Source organism: Enhydra lutris, unplaced genomic scaffold (genome assembly GCF_002288905.1).
Source record: "Enhydra lutris kenyoni isolate GAN:26980312 unplaced genomic scaffold, ASM228890v2 scaffoldscaffold15, whole genome shotgun sequence".
Lineage (NCBI taxonomy): Eukaryota > Metazoa > Chordata > Mammalia > Carnivora > Mustelidae > Enhydra > Enhydra lutris.
This window is the reverse complement of record NW_019154099.1, coordinates 12,099,760-12,112,606: the sequence shown is the minus strand read 5'-3', so window position 1 is coordinate 12,112,606 and position 12,847 is coordinate 12,099,760. Positions and strand designations below refer to the sequence as shown.

At 36.8% G+C, this 12,847-nt stretch overlaps 1 pseudogene; it reads left to right on the top strand.

Annotated features, from left to right (window-relative positions):
• Positions 1–11,133: 11,133 nt before the first annotated feature.
• On the top strand, positions 11,134–12,398 carry LOC111146858 (annotated as a pseudogene).
• Positions 12,399–12,847: the final 449 nt, after the last annotated feature.

Here is a 12,847-nt window from a genome sequence, read left to right as displayed (position 1 = left end):
TATGAACAGACACTTCTCCAATGAAGACATACAAATGGCTACCAGACACATGAAAAAATGTTCATCATCACTAGCCATCAGGGAGATTCAAATTAAAACCATATTGAGATACCACCTTACACCAGTTAGAATGGCCAAAATTAGCAAGACAGGAAACAACATGTGTTGGAGAGGATGTGGAGAAAGGGGAACCCTCTTACACTGTTGATGGGAATGCAAGTTGGTGCAGCCACTTTGGAGAACACTGTGGAGATTTCTATTCATTTTTTAATTTATAGTTTCTGCATAATTTCAATTCTAATCATAAATTTTAAGGATAGTATGTTTACATCTTAGATTTTTAAAATAAATCTAATATTTAGAAGTGACTACATATTGGAGAGATGGGGAATTCTCTCTCTCTCTCTCTATATATATATGTATATGTATATGTATATGTATATGTATATGTATAAAACTAGATTGAATATATTTTGGAACACAGATGCTCAAATATTTCAGTAAATTAATTTAGACTTTAGTTTGAAGAATTGCAACCTTAGGTATCTCCTGTTAACATATTTCCTCTTTTTCCTAAAACCATGGAAAACACAATTAGCCACGTGGTATCTGTTGTGACTTTCTTCACTGGATGAGAAAAATTGCTTGATTTTTAAGTTGTTCTCCAATATTCAATTAAATAAACTTTGGGTTATAAGGAAAAACAATGGGCCTTCTTGTACTACTTTTGGAGGAACACTGGACCTAATTGTAAAAGTAACTTCACCTCATTTTCGAGGTGAATGATACCACCACAAGAAGGCGTCCTGGTGCTCAAGAGTTAGTCCCCCAGTAAGCATTTTCTTTAAGTGTTGTCAGAAGCAAGCTTGAAGTGGACATATTGTTTTTCACTTTTATCTTTTAAATAAAAGTTATAAAAAGCTCTTTGAACATCAATTTTTTTTTACCTTTGTATTTATATTTTTCCCTCAGGGAACATTTTAAATGGTATGTTCTTATTATTCCCTCTCTCCCATTAGATTTGTTTCTCTAGAGTATTATTCTTTTATTTTATGTTTTACACGAGAAACTGACAGCTCTTGCCTTGCTAAAAGGATCCATTATCTGCTTTTTTCTGAAGAAAACACTTGCCCAATGTTCCATTGACCTTTTGAATTTTCCCTCTTTACTTCTTCTGTATCCTGATTGCAACATGAGCTTTCTATTCCCAATAACCCACAAGAAAATACACGAATGATAATAGAGAAAAATATCAGAAACATGAAAACCGGGTGCTAAGAGTTGGGCCTGTACCACTGTGAAAGTCTAACCCCTGGTGTTCTGAGAGTAAAAATATCTCCCTGGTCTTCCAAGAAAATTGAAAAGGAAAACATTTCAGAGATACTCATTGAGATATTAGGATGGTCAGAGCAACGTCTTTCTCTACTAGAGGCAAGTATAAGCAGGTATGTGTACTTGCGGGGGGGCAAAATCTATTTATGGCCAAGCCAAAGAGCCAAATGTCAGAAATAAACTGATCAAGCCTGTCATTTACAGCCTTTGAATGATTTGAACAAGGGTATTTCAGTGGTGGAACTGGAAAAAGTCCTTTGACACCATGGACAGGTCTTTCACAGAGCGTGAAAATGTCATTTAAGAAAATGACTACCCCATTTGCCTTTCAAGCTTTTGTTTGTTTGTTTGTTTTGTATTTATTTTTATAGTGGAACCCTCTATGGTAGTACTAATGGAAAATTAGTGAATTTTGAAGGGAACAGTAAGCTACAATTCATTGATAAAAACTATGCCTTTTCCTGTTTGAGTATTATGGGATGCCATGGAAATGACTATACAGACAAGTAAAAATTAAAAGTGGCTTAATTCTCCACTGTGAAAATAAAGGAAGAGATTACTACTTCTCCCCCAATTTTCTTACAGCATTTAAGTTAGAAAACTTGTATTTAAGTACTTCTCATTTCTTTGAAATGTGTATAAACCTTTAGAAACCTAGATAGGTCTTTTGTCAGTTTTATGACCCAGGAGTGCTTTTCTCAAAGACTTAGGAACCAGTTTCTTGAAACGTAAACATCACGGGAGATTGTGTCACTATTTCCCAGTTTCTGTGGGAGGGTAGGAATTTAATTTTTGTGGGTGTCTTGTTCCATGTTAGAAAACTACCTCCTGCTATAAAGATTGAGAAACTTGTTTTTCTTTCAGTAATCAATTAACTAACATAGACGGTCACCTCAATTACCAGGTAAATTTAGGATGTACTTGTGTGACAATTGGTACTGCCCAATCCTCTTATTTGAGGACTTATTATCCATTTTTTTTAAGATTTTATTTATTTATTTGACAGAGATCTCTCTGTGATCTCTACTTGATCACAAGTAGGAAGAAAGGCAGGCAGAGAGAAGGGTGGGAAGCAGGCTGCCTGCTGAGCAGAGAGACCGACAAGGGGCTCAATCCCAGGACCTTGAGATCATGACCTGCGCTGAGGGCAGAGGCTTAACCCACTGAGCCACCCAGGTGCCCCCTTATTATCCTTATTATTTATTATTATCTTTATTATTTATTATTATCTTTATTATTATTACTTATTATTATTATTATCCTTATCCTTATTATTTGAGGACTTATTACACTTCCTTGGCTATGTAAAGGGATGAATATTCTGTCTTTGTGATCTCTTTATGGACTACCTGTTTTGCATATCACATTCTGATTTAATAATTATTCATTAATGAAGTATTCTCTTTACTACGTTTATGGAGAGTCTTTCTGGATTGGAAGAAGAGTTTATTTTTAATTATATTTCCCCAACGTAATATGATCTAAAAGTACCTTTTAAAATGGGCACGTGTTGCAGTCAACCGGAATAAATATAATAAGCCAATGTCTCCTATTTGAAATAAGTTTACTTTAGTCTTGGGGCACCTGGGTGGCTTAGCTGGTTAAGCCACTGCCTTTGGCTCAGGTCATAATCCCAGAGTCCCAGGTTTGAGACCTGCATCTGGCTCCAAGCTCTGCAGGAAGTCTGCTTGTCCCTCTGACCTTCTCCCCTCTCATGCTCTCTCTCACTCTCTCTCTCTTTCTGTCAAATAAATAAATGAAATCTTTTTAAAAAAAAGTTTACTTCAGTCTTTTCAAGCCCTTGTGTATGGATAAGAAGAATTTGTATGGATGTGAAAAATCTAATCTATAGCATCAAGAAATTTGCTGAGACAGAGACCCAACTTATCTTCCTTATCATGATTTTCTTTCTCAACCTGTCATTACAATTAAAGTAGTTGTAAATAAAAATAAATAAACATAGTTGGTGATAATATAAAAAGATTATCAGGGTATAATCAATGATATATTTCCAGAGGGTCATTAAATATCTCCTATTAATCTTCCTAACTTAAAAAGTGTCTGAGAAATGAGAGCTGTATCAGTAAGTAGAATCTAACAAAAGTTTTATTAAAATTTATCATATGATGCCATTTGCCAAACAATGTTTTCATCACTATTCCACGAAATAATACAGATACCTCCTCACTAGGTGGAAGTCACTGGTGGGTTTCATCAAAACTGGTTTGGTGTCTATTTGACTATGATTTTACTGTTGATGCAAATAAACACAAATTATTTAATTTGATTAAATAGGCACTAATGACATAGTAATTATGAAATGCTGAATAGTGATAATCCTTACCATAATGAAGTCTTGAAAATGAAGAATGGGAGACACAAGAAGGGCTAAAGGAGTTGTATGTATCTAACATGGATTAATTTCTAGTGAGAACTTTTCATGTTGGACTTTCCTGAGGAAAGTTTACCTTCTCACCAAAACTAAAGTGGAATAATGATATATAATCCCCTCACTGATATGAATTAGGAAAAGTCAGGAGGATAAAAATATAACTGTGCTTCTTTTTATAATCAGGGTTTAATTAAGTAATGTATTTCCACAAGCTCATTTAAACCTCATCTATTTTATCTTTCTAATTACGTAGAAGATTCTATAAAATGGGAACTATGGGGAGTCTTCCTGTCTAAGCCTGCCATTTACAGATGTTGAGTGAGTAGATCCTGAACATTGCCTAAGTTTGCTGACACTATGGAGACTCTTAAAGGAATCACAGACTGAGAATTTTAATCATAAATAAATTCTCCGAAATGAGAGGTCTTTCATTCTATGGTAGACTGGCATGGGACCAACTAAAGAGGTTCAATAGAACCTGAGAAGACAAAAGAAAAGGCCAATTAGAGTTAGACATACTTATCTCAAAGTATGCTGAAAATTTCCATAATAAAGTACCATCAATGAAAGACTGCATTGTCTGTCTCGTTACCCATCCAGGACCTCTGATCTGGTTAATATCCAGGACCTCAGGCTGGACTTCTGTATCTAGAGTCCTAACCATTCAAGTTAGATATAGAGCTGCCTCTTCTCCCTCAAGCAGAAATGTGACTCTTTTTTTTTTTTTTCCCAGTAGTTAGTATAAGTCTTCTCCATGGCCTACCTAGTCTTCTTGATAGATAGCTCTTGAGAGCATTTAAGAGTAGCAGGCATTATAGATCTGAATAGCACTAAGTATAGCTTTGCAGTGAAACATTCAGGTGTTTCCACTTCCTCAGCAACTCTTGGTTTGGTGTCATTGCTGCCTGCCTCACTTCCATCTCCCTCAGGACTGTCATTCAACTCTGAGTGTCAGTTTTGTTGAGCCAAATTTTTCTATCAATTTAGTGGCCATAAATCACAGAGAGGATGTGGGGAGGAGGGGGCAAAACTAAACCCTGGTTCACATATAGGACTAGGGCCTGGCTCATATATGGTTAAGGGCCATTGGACACTGCATTAAAGTTCAGAAATTCTTGATGAGATCAGAAAATACGACATGTATGACAGACCCCTTGCTTTTATGTTTCTCACAGTTCATCTCCAGCACTTCACAGAAGGATCAACCTGTTTTTCCTAGCCTGGTTGTTCTCTGTGGCTCATTGTGAGGGAACAACAAATGCCTCTCAGATGACACTGGTGGCAGGAAGTGTTGGGTACCTTTGTCCTTCCCTATTTTAGATACTTCCCCACCTGTTTTTCCCCAATGAAGTTGCACTTTACTCTGACAACAGCCCAAATATTAGATGAGCCCCCATGGAATTGCTTCTATTCAACCAATGTTGTGTGATTCAACTTACAGTTCTTCATAGAAGTGTTCAGGTACATATCACAAAGCCATGTAGATTTGGGGGAAAGGGAAAGAAATCATGATCTTTGGTAAAGAAAACAGTGTAGATGAATGAGAGTTGTAGCTGGCAGTAGTTGGTCCTTTCCTACAATATCTGAAATCCATCAAACATATTTCCCACAGCAGAGAAATACTATGTTTTTTAAAAGATACACATCCAATATATGTGAGATATTTCTTTACCTTTTATTGTCAAACCCTAACCCATTTCCTACAAATAAACTTAGTCTTAGAGTGCATTTGCCTTCTCCTTGCTCTACATTATAAACCTTCTTACAGAAAAAGATATTAAGTGGCATCAGGTCCAAAATGCTTTATTTTACCCACAAGTTTCCTTCTTCATTGAGGAAGATGGAATCCTTCATTGAAGGATGGAAGTTTCAATTTTCCAATATTCATGTACTATGTTTATACACATTAATTCTTGCTTATGTTACCTGTTTATTTGTGTTTGTTTCTTAGGGCAAAGCTAGAGTGACTCTATTTTCTAGATAAAGTTATACTTTGAATCTTTTAATGATAATGAAAGCAATATTCAAGGATACTAAGGGACGTAAACCTGTCAAAGGATTATATTTGCCCTTTGATTTTCTATCAGTTTCAATAGACAGAATATATTTAAATAAAATCTACACTGTTTTCATCACTATGTATGACAGGAGAATATTTCGCTGGCTGAAAATCCTGAGCCCCCAACCTGGCTTTGCTCCTTTTTTAATTAGGAGCCCACTACAGAGAGAGCACCAAAGCATTGGCAAAGACTATCTGGCTATTGCTCTAGCAACATGGAGAAGATGTCTTATTTGCTGTTGTTGTTGTTGTTTTGTTTGTTTGTTTGTTTGTTTTTGTATCTCAGGGAGAAAAATGGCCATCATGTAACTCTACCTACAACTTCAACCAATGGATTAATTCTATTGACCATTCTCTGGCAAAAGCCATTGTCTTACTAAAGGACACATCTCCCTAAGTGATTAGAGAGATAAGTATTTGAGCAGGACATTTGTATGCACTATTTATTTTTCTTCAGTTCCTATATCCTATAAGGAAGGATGTGATAACTTTAATTGGAACAACAACCATAGTTTAGAAGTAATTTCTATTCCCTTAAAAGGACACATCATCACATGAGAAGTATGGGAAGATAAAGCCTCAGGAACAATCCTCCAAGGATCTACTACAATCCCATTTAAGAAATTCTAGTTTTAGCTCTGTAATGTGATGTGTAATGTGGGTGTTGTCACTAACTATTTGATTGAATCTTTATAGTATTCTGAGATTTTTTTAAAAATGACTTCAGTATCATTCTAGACACAATCCTCAAGGAGTTAGATCTCTACTAACAATCAGGCCCATAATCCTAAACCTATATGTTACCAGGTTCGCATGATTCCTCAGACAACAAGAATTTCTGTGTGGTGGTGTTACATTGTTCCTAAAACCCCACACTAACCACTGCAGGATTATAAAATGACCAAAACACAGTCCCTGTGCTCACCTTGATCTGAACCTAGGAAGAATTATGTAAGTATGCAAATGACTTCAATAATATTTAGAGTCAATGTGAATCAATGTCAAAGACCTATGTGCTCTATAAACAATGAAGAGCTATGAAAAGGAAAATAAGTTGTTATTCTGTTACTATTCAAACGAGGGAGAAATAGCATCCTATATGCATCTGAGGGGGCAAATAAATTTTCCTGGTGGAGGATAATTACTAAATGAATTTGTTAAATTGTCTGTGTTTGGAGGCTTAAAGAACAAAGGATATTTTTTATTAAGAGTGATTTGATGGGAATTGCACTCAAGTTAAAGGAAGGAATGACCAAAAGACAGAGGGGCAGGAAAACATAGTGTATGTTTTTTTCAAAAGAAGTAAGCTAGTTTAGCTAGAGTTTAGAGTTATAGGAGAAATCCCCCAGAAAGAAAGCAAGGATCCTGAAGCAATGGAAAGCTATTTAATAGCCAAAAAAAAAGGTGTTTATATCCTATGTTAGGAGCTTTGATAAATTATGGATATTGCTAAACAATGAAGTAACAAGACTGGAACTGTCATAATGAAGATATTTTGGCAACACAATAAGTGAGGACATACCAATGAGTTAAGAAGTGTAGTAGGTTGAAAGGAGTCTCACAAAAAAATCATGTCCACCCAGAACCTCAGAATGTGAATATAGATGATGTTATTAGTTGAGAATCTCAAAATGAAATCATTTTGGATTTATGGTAAGGTCTAAATGCTATGATCAGAGTCCTTATGGGCTAGGAGAAGACACAGAAAGACACAGAGGTGATGTGAAGATGGAAGCAGATCATAATAATGTATCCATAAGCCAAAGAATCTGAAGGATTGCCTATAACCGAAATAGAAGGGCATGGGATGGTTCCTCCCTCAGAGTCTCCAGAAGGAACCAATCTTGCTGATACTTTGATTTCAAATTCTGTCCTCCTTAACCAATAGAAAATAAATTTTGTTTTTAAGCCACTCAATTTGTGGTGGTTTGTTAAGTCGATCCCAGAAAATCAATGTAAGAGACTATAGCAGAAGTCCAAATGAAGCATAATAAAGGTCTGAACTAAAGAGGAAGTAGAAACAGAAAGGAGCGTGTGGACACAGAATTTACCAGAAAGTTTATGCGTCACAGACCCTGACTTATACATCCCTTTTTGAGGCCTATACTGAATTATTCATGGAAATTGGAAATTCGTTACTTAAATAAAGCCCACACACCATATAAATTACTAAGTATACAAAGCCTAGACTAGCCCCTATCTACATGACAGAGCAAGTAACCTATTTAAAGTCAGTTGCAGTGTAAGAAAGAATTCAGTTTTCAGTTTGGCAATCACAGATAGTGGTGATATTCTGGTAATACCAGAAACAATAATTTTAGGGAAGGAGCTTTTTTGCAATTAAGTAAAAATCAGGTTTTCTAACAATTTGTAATCTACTCATCCCCTAATATCTAGTCCACTGCAGGATTTAGCCCGTGGGCTGTAGTTTCTGACCCCTGACACAAAGAAACAACTCTAATGAAATGTGTTAAGGGTATAATTGGAGTATGTATACAGTACAAAATGGTCACAAAGCAGGGGAAGCAGTTTATTGTCACTATGTACTGGAAAAGCCTTCCTAATTCCTATGGTGAATTACGTTTATTTGGTCTTTTCTGGGGGGGAAAAAAAGTTTGTCGACTTGCGGTTTAGACCACAAGCTCCTCTAGGAAGTGCTCCATTGTTTGTTCATCATTATATCTACAGTGTTGAGTACACAGCACATCAAATAGTAGATGCTAATTCATCTTGAAAAATGGAGAACCTGGGTCTCGGGTACCGGTAAGCTATCCAAATGGAGATATAGAGTAGGTGTTAAAAACATGGATCTTGGGGAACCTGGATGGCTGAGTCAATTGAACATCCAACTCTTGACTTCAGTTCAGGTCCTGATCTCATAGTTGTGAAATTAAGCCTGTGTTGGGCTCAGAGTTGGTGCTCGGCAAGGGCTCTGCTTGAGATTCTCTCTCTCCCTCTCCTTCTGTCTCTCTCCTTGCTTGTGCTCCATAAATAAGTAAATAAATAAATAAATAAATAAATTTATATTTTTAATTTAAATAAATAAAATCTTTAAGAAATATAGATCTTGAATTCAGGAAAAACATTGGACTGGCAACATGGGTTTAGGTAATCAACACAGATGCAATTGCTGAAACTTTAGAAGTGACTGAGATCTCTGAGGGTGAGGCTATTACAAAGGAAAAGACCTGAGGATGAACTTTGACAAATACAAGTATCATATTGGTTGCTGCACTGAGTATAGTCAGGCATTTTGGATATACTAACTGTAGAGCCAAAGAGATACTTTAAATAAATATATTCAATAAATTGGTGAAATGGAACTTTATTGTACCTCTTGACTTTCTCTAGTTTTTTTCTTGTTTGGCCCGTCACTTATGGGAAATGTCAAGTGATTCTGAAGACCACCTGGAGTTGCTTTAACTTCAATCCCCTGAGAAGCCTCAAAAGGTCAAGTATCATCTCCTACTGCTTCTCAGATGCCTTTACATCGTACCGAGTTCCTAGTTAATCCTCCCCAGTCCTGTAAAATTCACATGTGCCTGTGCTCTAGATAGAAATGACACACATTCTTTCAATTTTGGAAACAGAACTTTTTCTCATAGACTCAAGGGGATAATCCCACATTTTAAAGACAGATTTTAAAATATTGAAAGCTATAAAGATTAGAGTAGCTCTTTAAAAATTCCCTAAAAAGCACATTATGCAGTAATAATGTACACTGTCTTAAAAAAATATATGATTTAAATTTCAAAGATAAAGTCAGGAATAATTTTAAGTGAATTTATAGATACATATTAATCATGAAATTATAGTATTTAAAAATACATGCACACATATGCATGTATGCATATAGAAACCAAAATGCACATATATAAACACAAGTACCATGTGTGTTCATTACTGGTAATAGCTCAACAAAAGTAATAAACACTTTGAGAACTTAGTGTATCCCAAAGATGAACTAAGTCACTGCAAATATTAGCTTCGTTATCCTTCCAGCAACTCTGAAGTAGATAATATTATTTTTTACATTTTCCAATTACTACTTTATTTAGCCAACACAAATAAAATCCCAAAGGAGTCTCAAAATAAACCAAAAGCTTACTCTCCAATTTAAGTCAAGAAATTGTTTATTTAGCACCTTCTATCTACTAATCAGTATGCCACATGCTTAAACACAATGTCTTACTTCTGCATAAGAAAAGATATATTAATGTAGTCGTGGACATCAAAGGAGCTATTTGCCCTCAAGGTAAATACCAGTCTCCATGCTAGAAGACAGAAACCAAACTGTAAAAAATCTTTCAAAAGGGAAATTTTCAGGTTCTACAAAAAAAAAAAAAAAGGAATAGACAGCTAGTTACCAATGGAGCACTGTTATTTTGCCTTATTCTATTCCTTTTCCTCCTTCTTGCTTTCACTTAGGACTTGGCCCTATCTTTTCTATTTTAAATAATCCTCCATTCACTTTAAACTGGAATGGAGAGGGTGGAACTGCTCAAACTATTTTGCTATTTCCCAAGACACGCTGTTAAAACTCTTGTTTAATTAAATTGATTAATTCTTTGTTTATTGAGAGAGAGTATGTGTGGGAAGGCACTTGAGCTGGAGGGTGGGGAAGAAGGAAAGAGAGAGACAGAAAGAGAGTCTCAAGCAGACTCCCTGATGAGTGCAGAGCCCCACGCAGGACTCGATCTCAGGACCCTGAGGTCATGACCTGAGCTAAAATCGAGAGTCTGATGCTTAACCGACTAAACCACCCAGCACACCAAAACTCTCATTTAATTTTAAAAGCCTAGCTAATTTCTTTGGGGGGGTGGAGAGAAAGGGAAAAGAAATAGATGGTGGCATAAGGCCCTGGGACCTGTGACTGCCAGTGTGACAGGTGCATGTCCAAAGCTGGGCTGTGGGGATTGCCGGGGCCCCTTTCACTGGCCTCTCCTACCCGACATGGGGTTAAGGCAGGGAGAGAGGGTGCCACAGCCAGATTCTGTGAAGGGCTGATCTGGGCTGCTGGTTTTGGGAGTCACAAGGTTTCCATCGGGGGTCTTCAACATGAGGACATGATGGGGTACCTAGAAGTAAAGCCTGCAGAAGCATCCCCACTCCCACCTCCAACTGCATCTGGGATGTTCTCATTCTCACATTGGTCCACACTCAGTCTCCAGCATTAGTTTTTGGCTCCAGCAGCTTCTGTTCCAAGAAATTGAAAAGGTCCTTTCATTGCTAGGTCCACAATGTTAAGTGTAACAGTTCAAGAAAGCTATTCGGGTGCCTTTTTATATCTGTGACCTGGAGAGTTTTGTTCCTTGCCTATTCCAACTTCAGTCAAGTGATTCAGTTGTTTATGTATGTGCTTATCGAGGGGTCTGTCCCCTGTGGATCATTGTCTAAAATATTCTATCCCTGTTTCATTCAAGCTCCAAGGCGAGTGTTGGAATCATAGTTCAAAGCACACAAAATTGTGGTACAATATTCATGTTGAAGATCCAGAAAAAAAGAATGTGAAATTCTCTTCTAAATTGGATATAATTTCTAAAGAAAATGATCAGGAATTGAGACACTTAGACTCTCAGATACATGCTTTTAATATGTAACTGCTTGGCCTACCATAGAGATTTGTCAGACACAAGGAGAGCAGCATGTAAAGAAAAATCTTTACTTGACTGATATGATAGTCCCTAGTGTTATTATTTGTCTCTACAGCAAAGCTGTGTTGGCCTTGCCCAGGACAGTGCATGGTCATAAACAGCACACAAGCACGTCATCTTCATGAAATCACCTCCATGGATAATGATAATGATTTTGATGATTTGAAAGGGGAGCTAGGTAAATACACCCCCAAATACCTTGTTGGAAAAATTAAAGTAACAAGAAATACAAAGCATGACGCGTTGATTGGAGGAAGAATGATTGGAGCAACCCATGCTACAGGAGAAATTCTGGTGTTGCTGGACAGCCACTGTGAAGTGAATGTGATGTGGTTGCAGCCCTTGCTGGCTGTCATCCATAGGACCAGCAGCCCATAGCTTGGCACCCAGCTGATATCATCAGTGCAGAAATGCTTGTCTACAACTTGCTGCCCTCCGTGGAACAGGGAGGATTCAGCTGGGGGCCCATACTTCAAAATGGGACCTTGTTCCCCTTTCTGAGCTACAAGGACCAGATGGAGATAATGCAACAGTAAAGTCATCTGCAGTGACTGGAGGATTGTTTGCCATGAATACACACCATTTCAGTGAATTGGCAGTGTAACAGTGGCATGTAAATCTGTAGAGGAAAAGATTTAGAAATATCACTTAGGATCTGAAAATGTGATAAGCTCTTCATCTTCCCTTGCTCTATAGTAGGACATGTTTTCTGGGGGAAAAAAAAAAACAAAAACGCCACCATATGGATCTCCTAAAGGTTAGGACACTGTGACACATAACTGAGGCTGACACACGTTTGGTTGAATGAATACAAGGAGCATCATTTTCCCTTAAGACCTGATCTAAGGACCAAGAGTTTGGAAATATCAGTGAGTATATTGAAATGAAGAAGAAATTGGGCTATAAATAATTTAAATGATATCCAGATACTATTTACCCAGAAATTCAGATATTAACATAAGGAACATGTGGAAAAAGGCACAATGAGTATAAGAAAAGTCAGTTAAGAAACTGTTGCATAGCTCTAAGGAAAACCATGAAAGACCTGAGGAAGGTCTGAACTAAGGCAGGACTTGATTATCTTACATACTACATATTTGAATTTTCTGTTTGGAAAGTAGGATATAAGTGCATTAAAAACAAATGAATAAGAGATTCTAGTTTTATCCATTGCTTCATACCCATCAGTCCTTTATTTACTATGCATAAGAAAGTTCAACAAACCCTAAATTTATTTATTCAAAGATAAATAAGATTGAGCCTAATTCCCCAAAGAACATACAATATACCAAAAGAGACAAACAGATGCTAATGCTGCTATTCTTTCACTCATTAGAAGTCAACATGAAGAAGGAGAGGAATTAAAGGATGACTCCCAAAGGATCAGAGGAGATGTGGACATCACCAAAG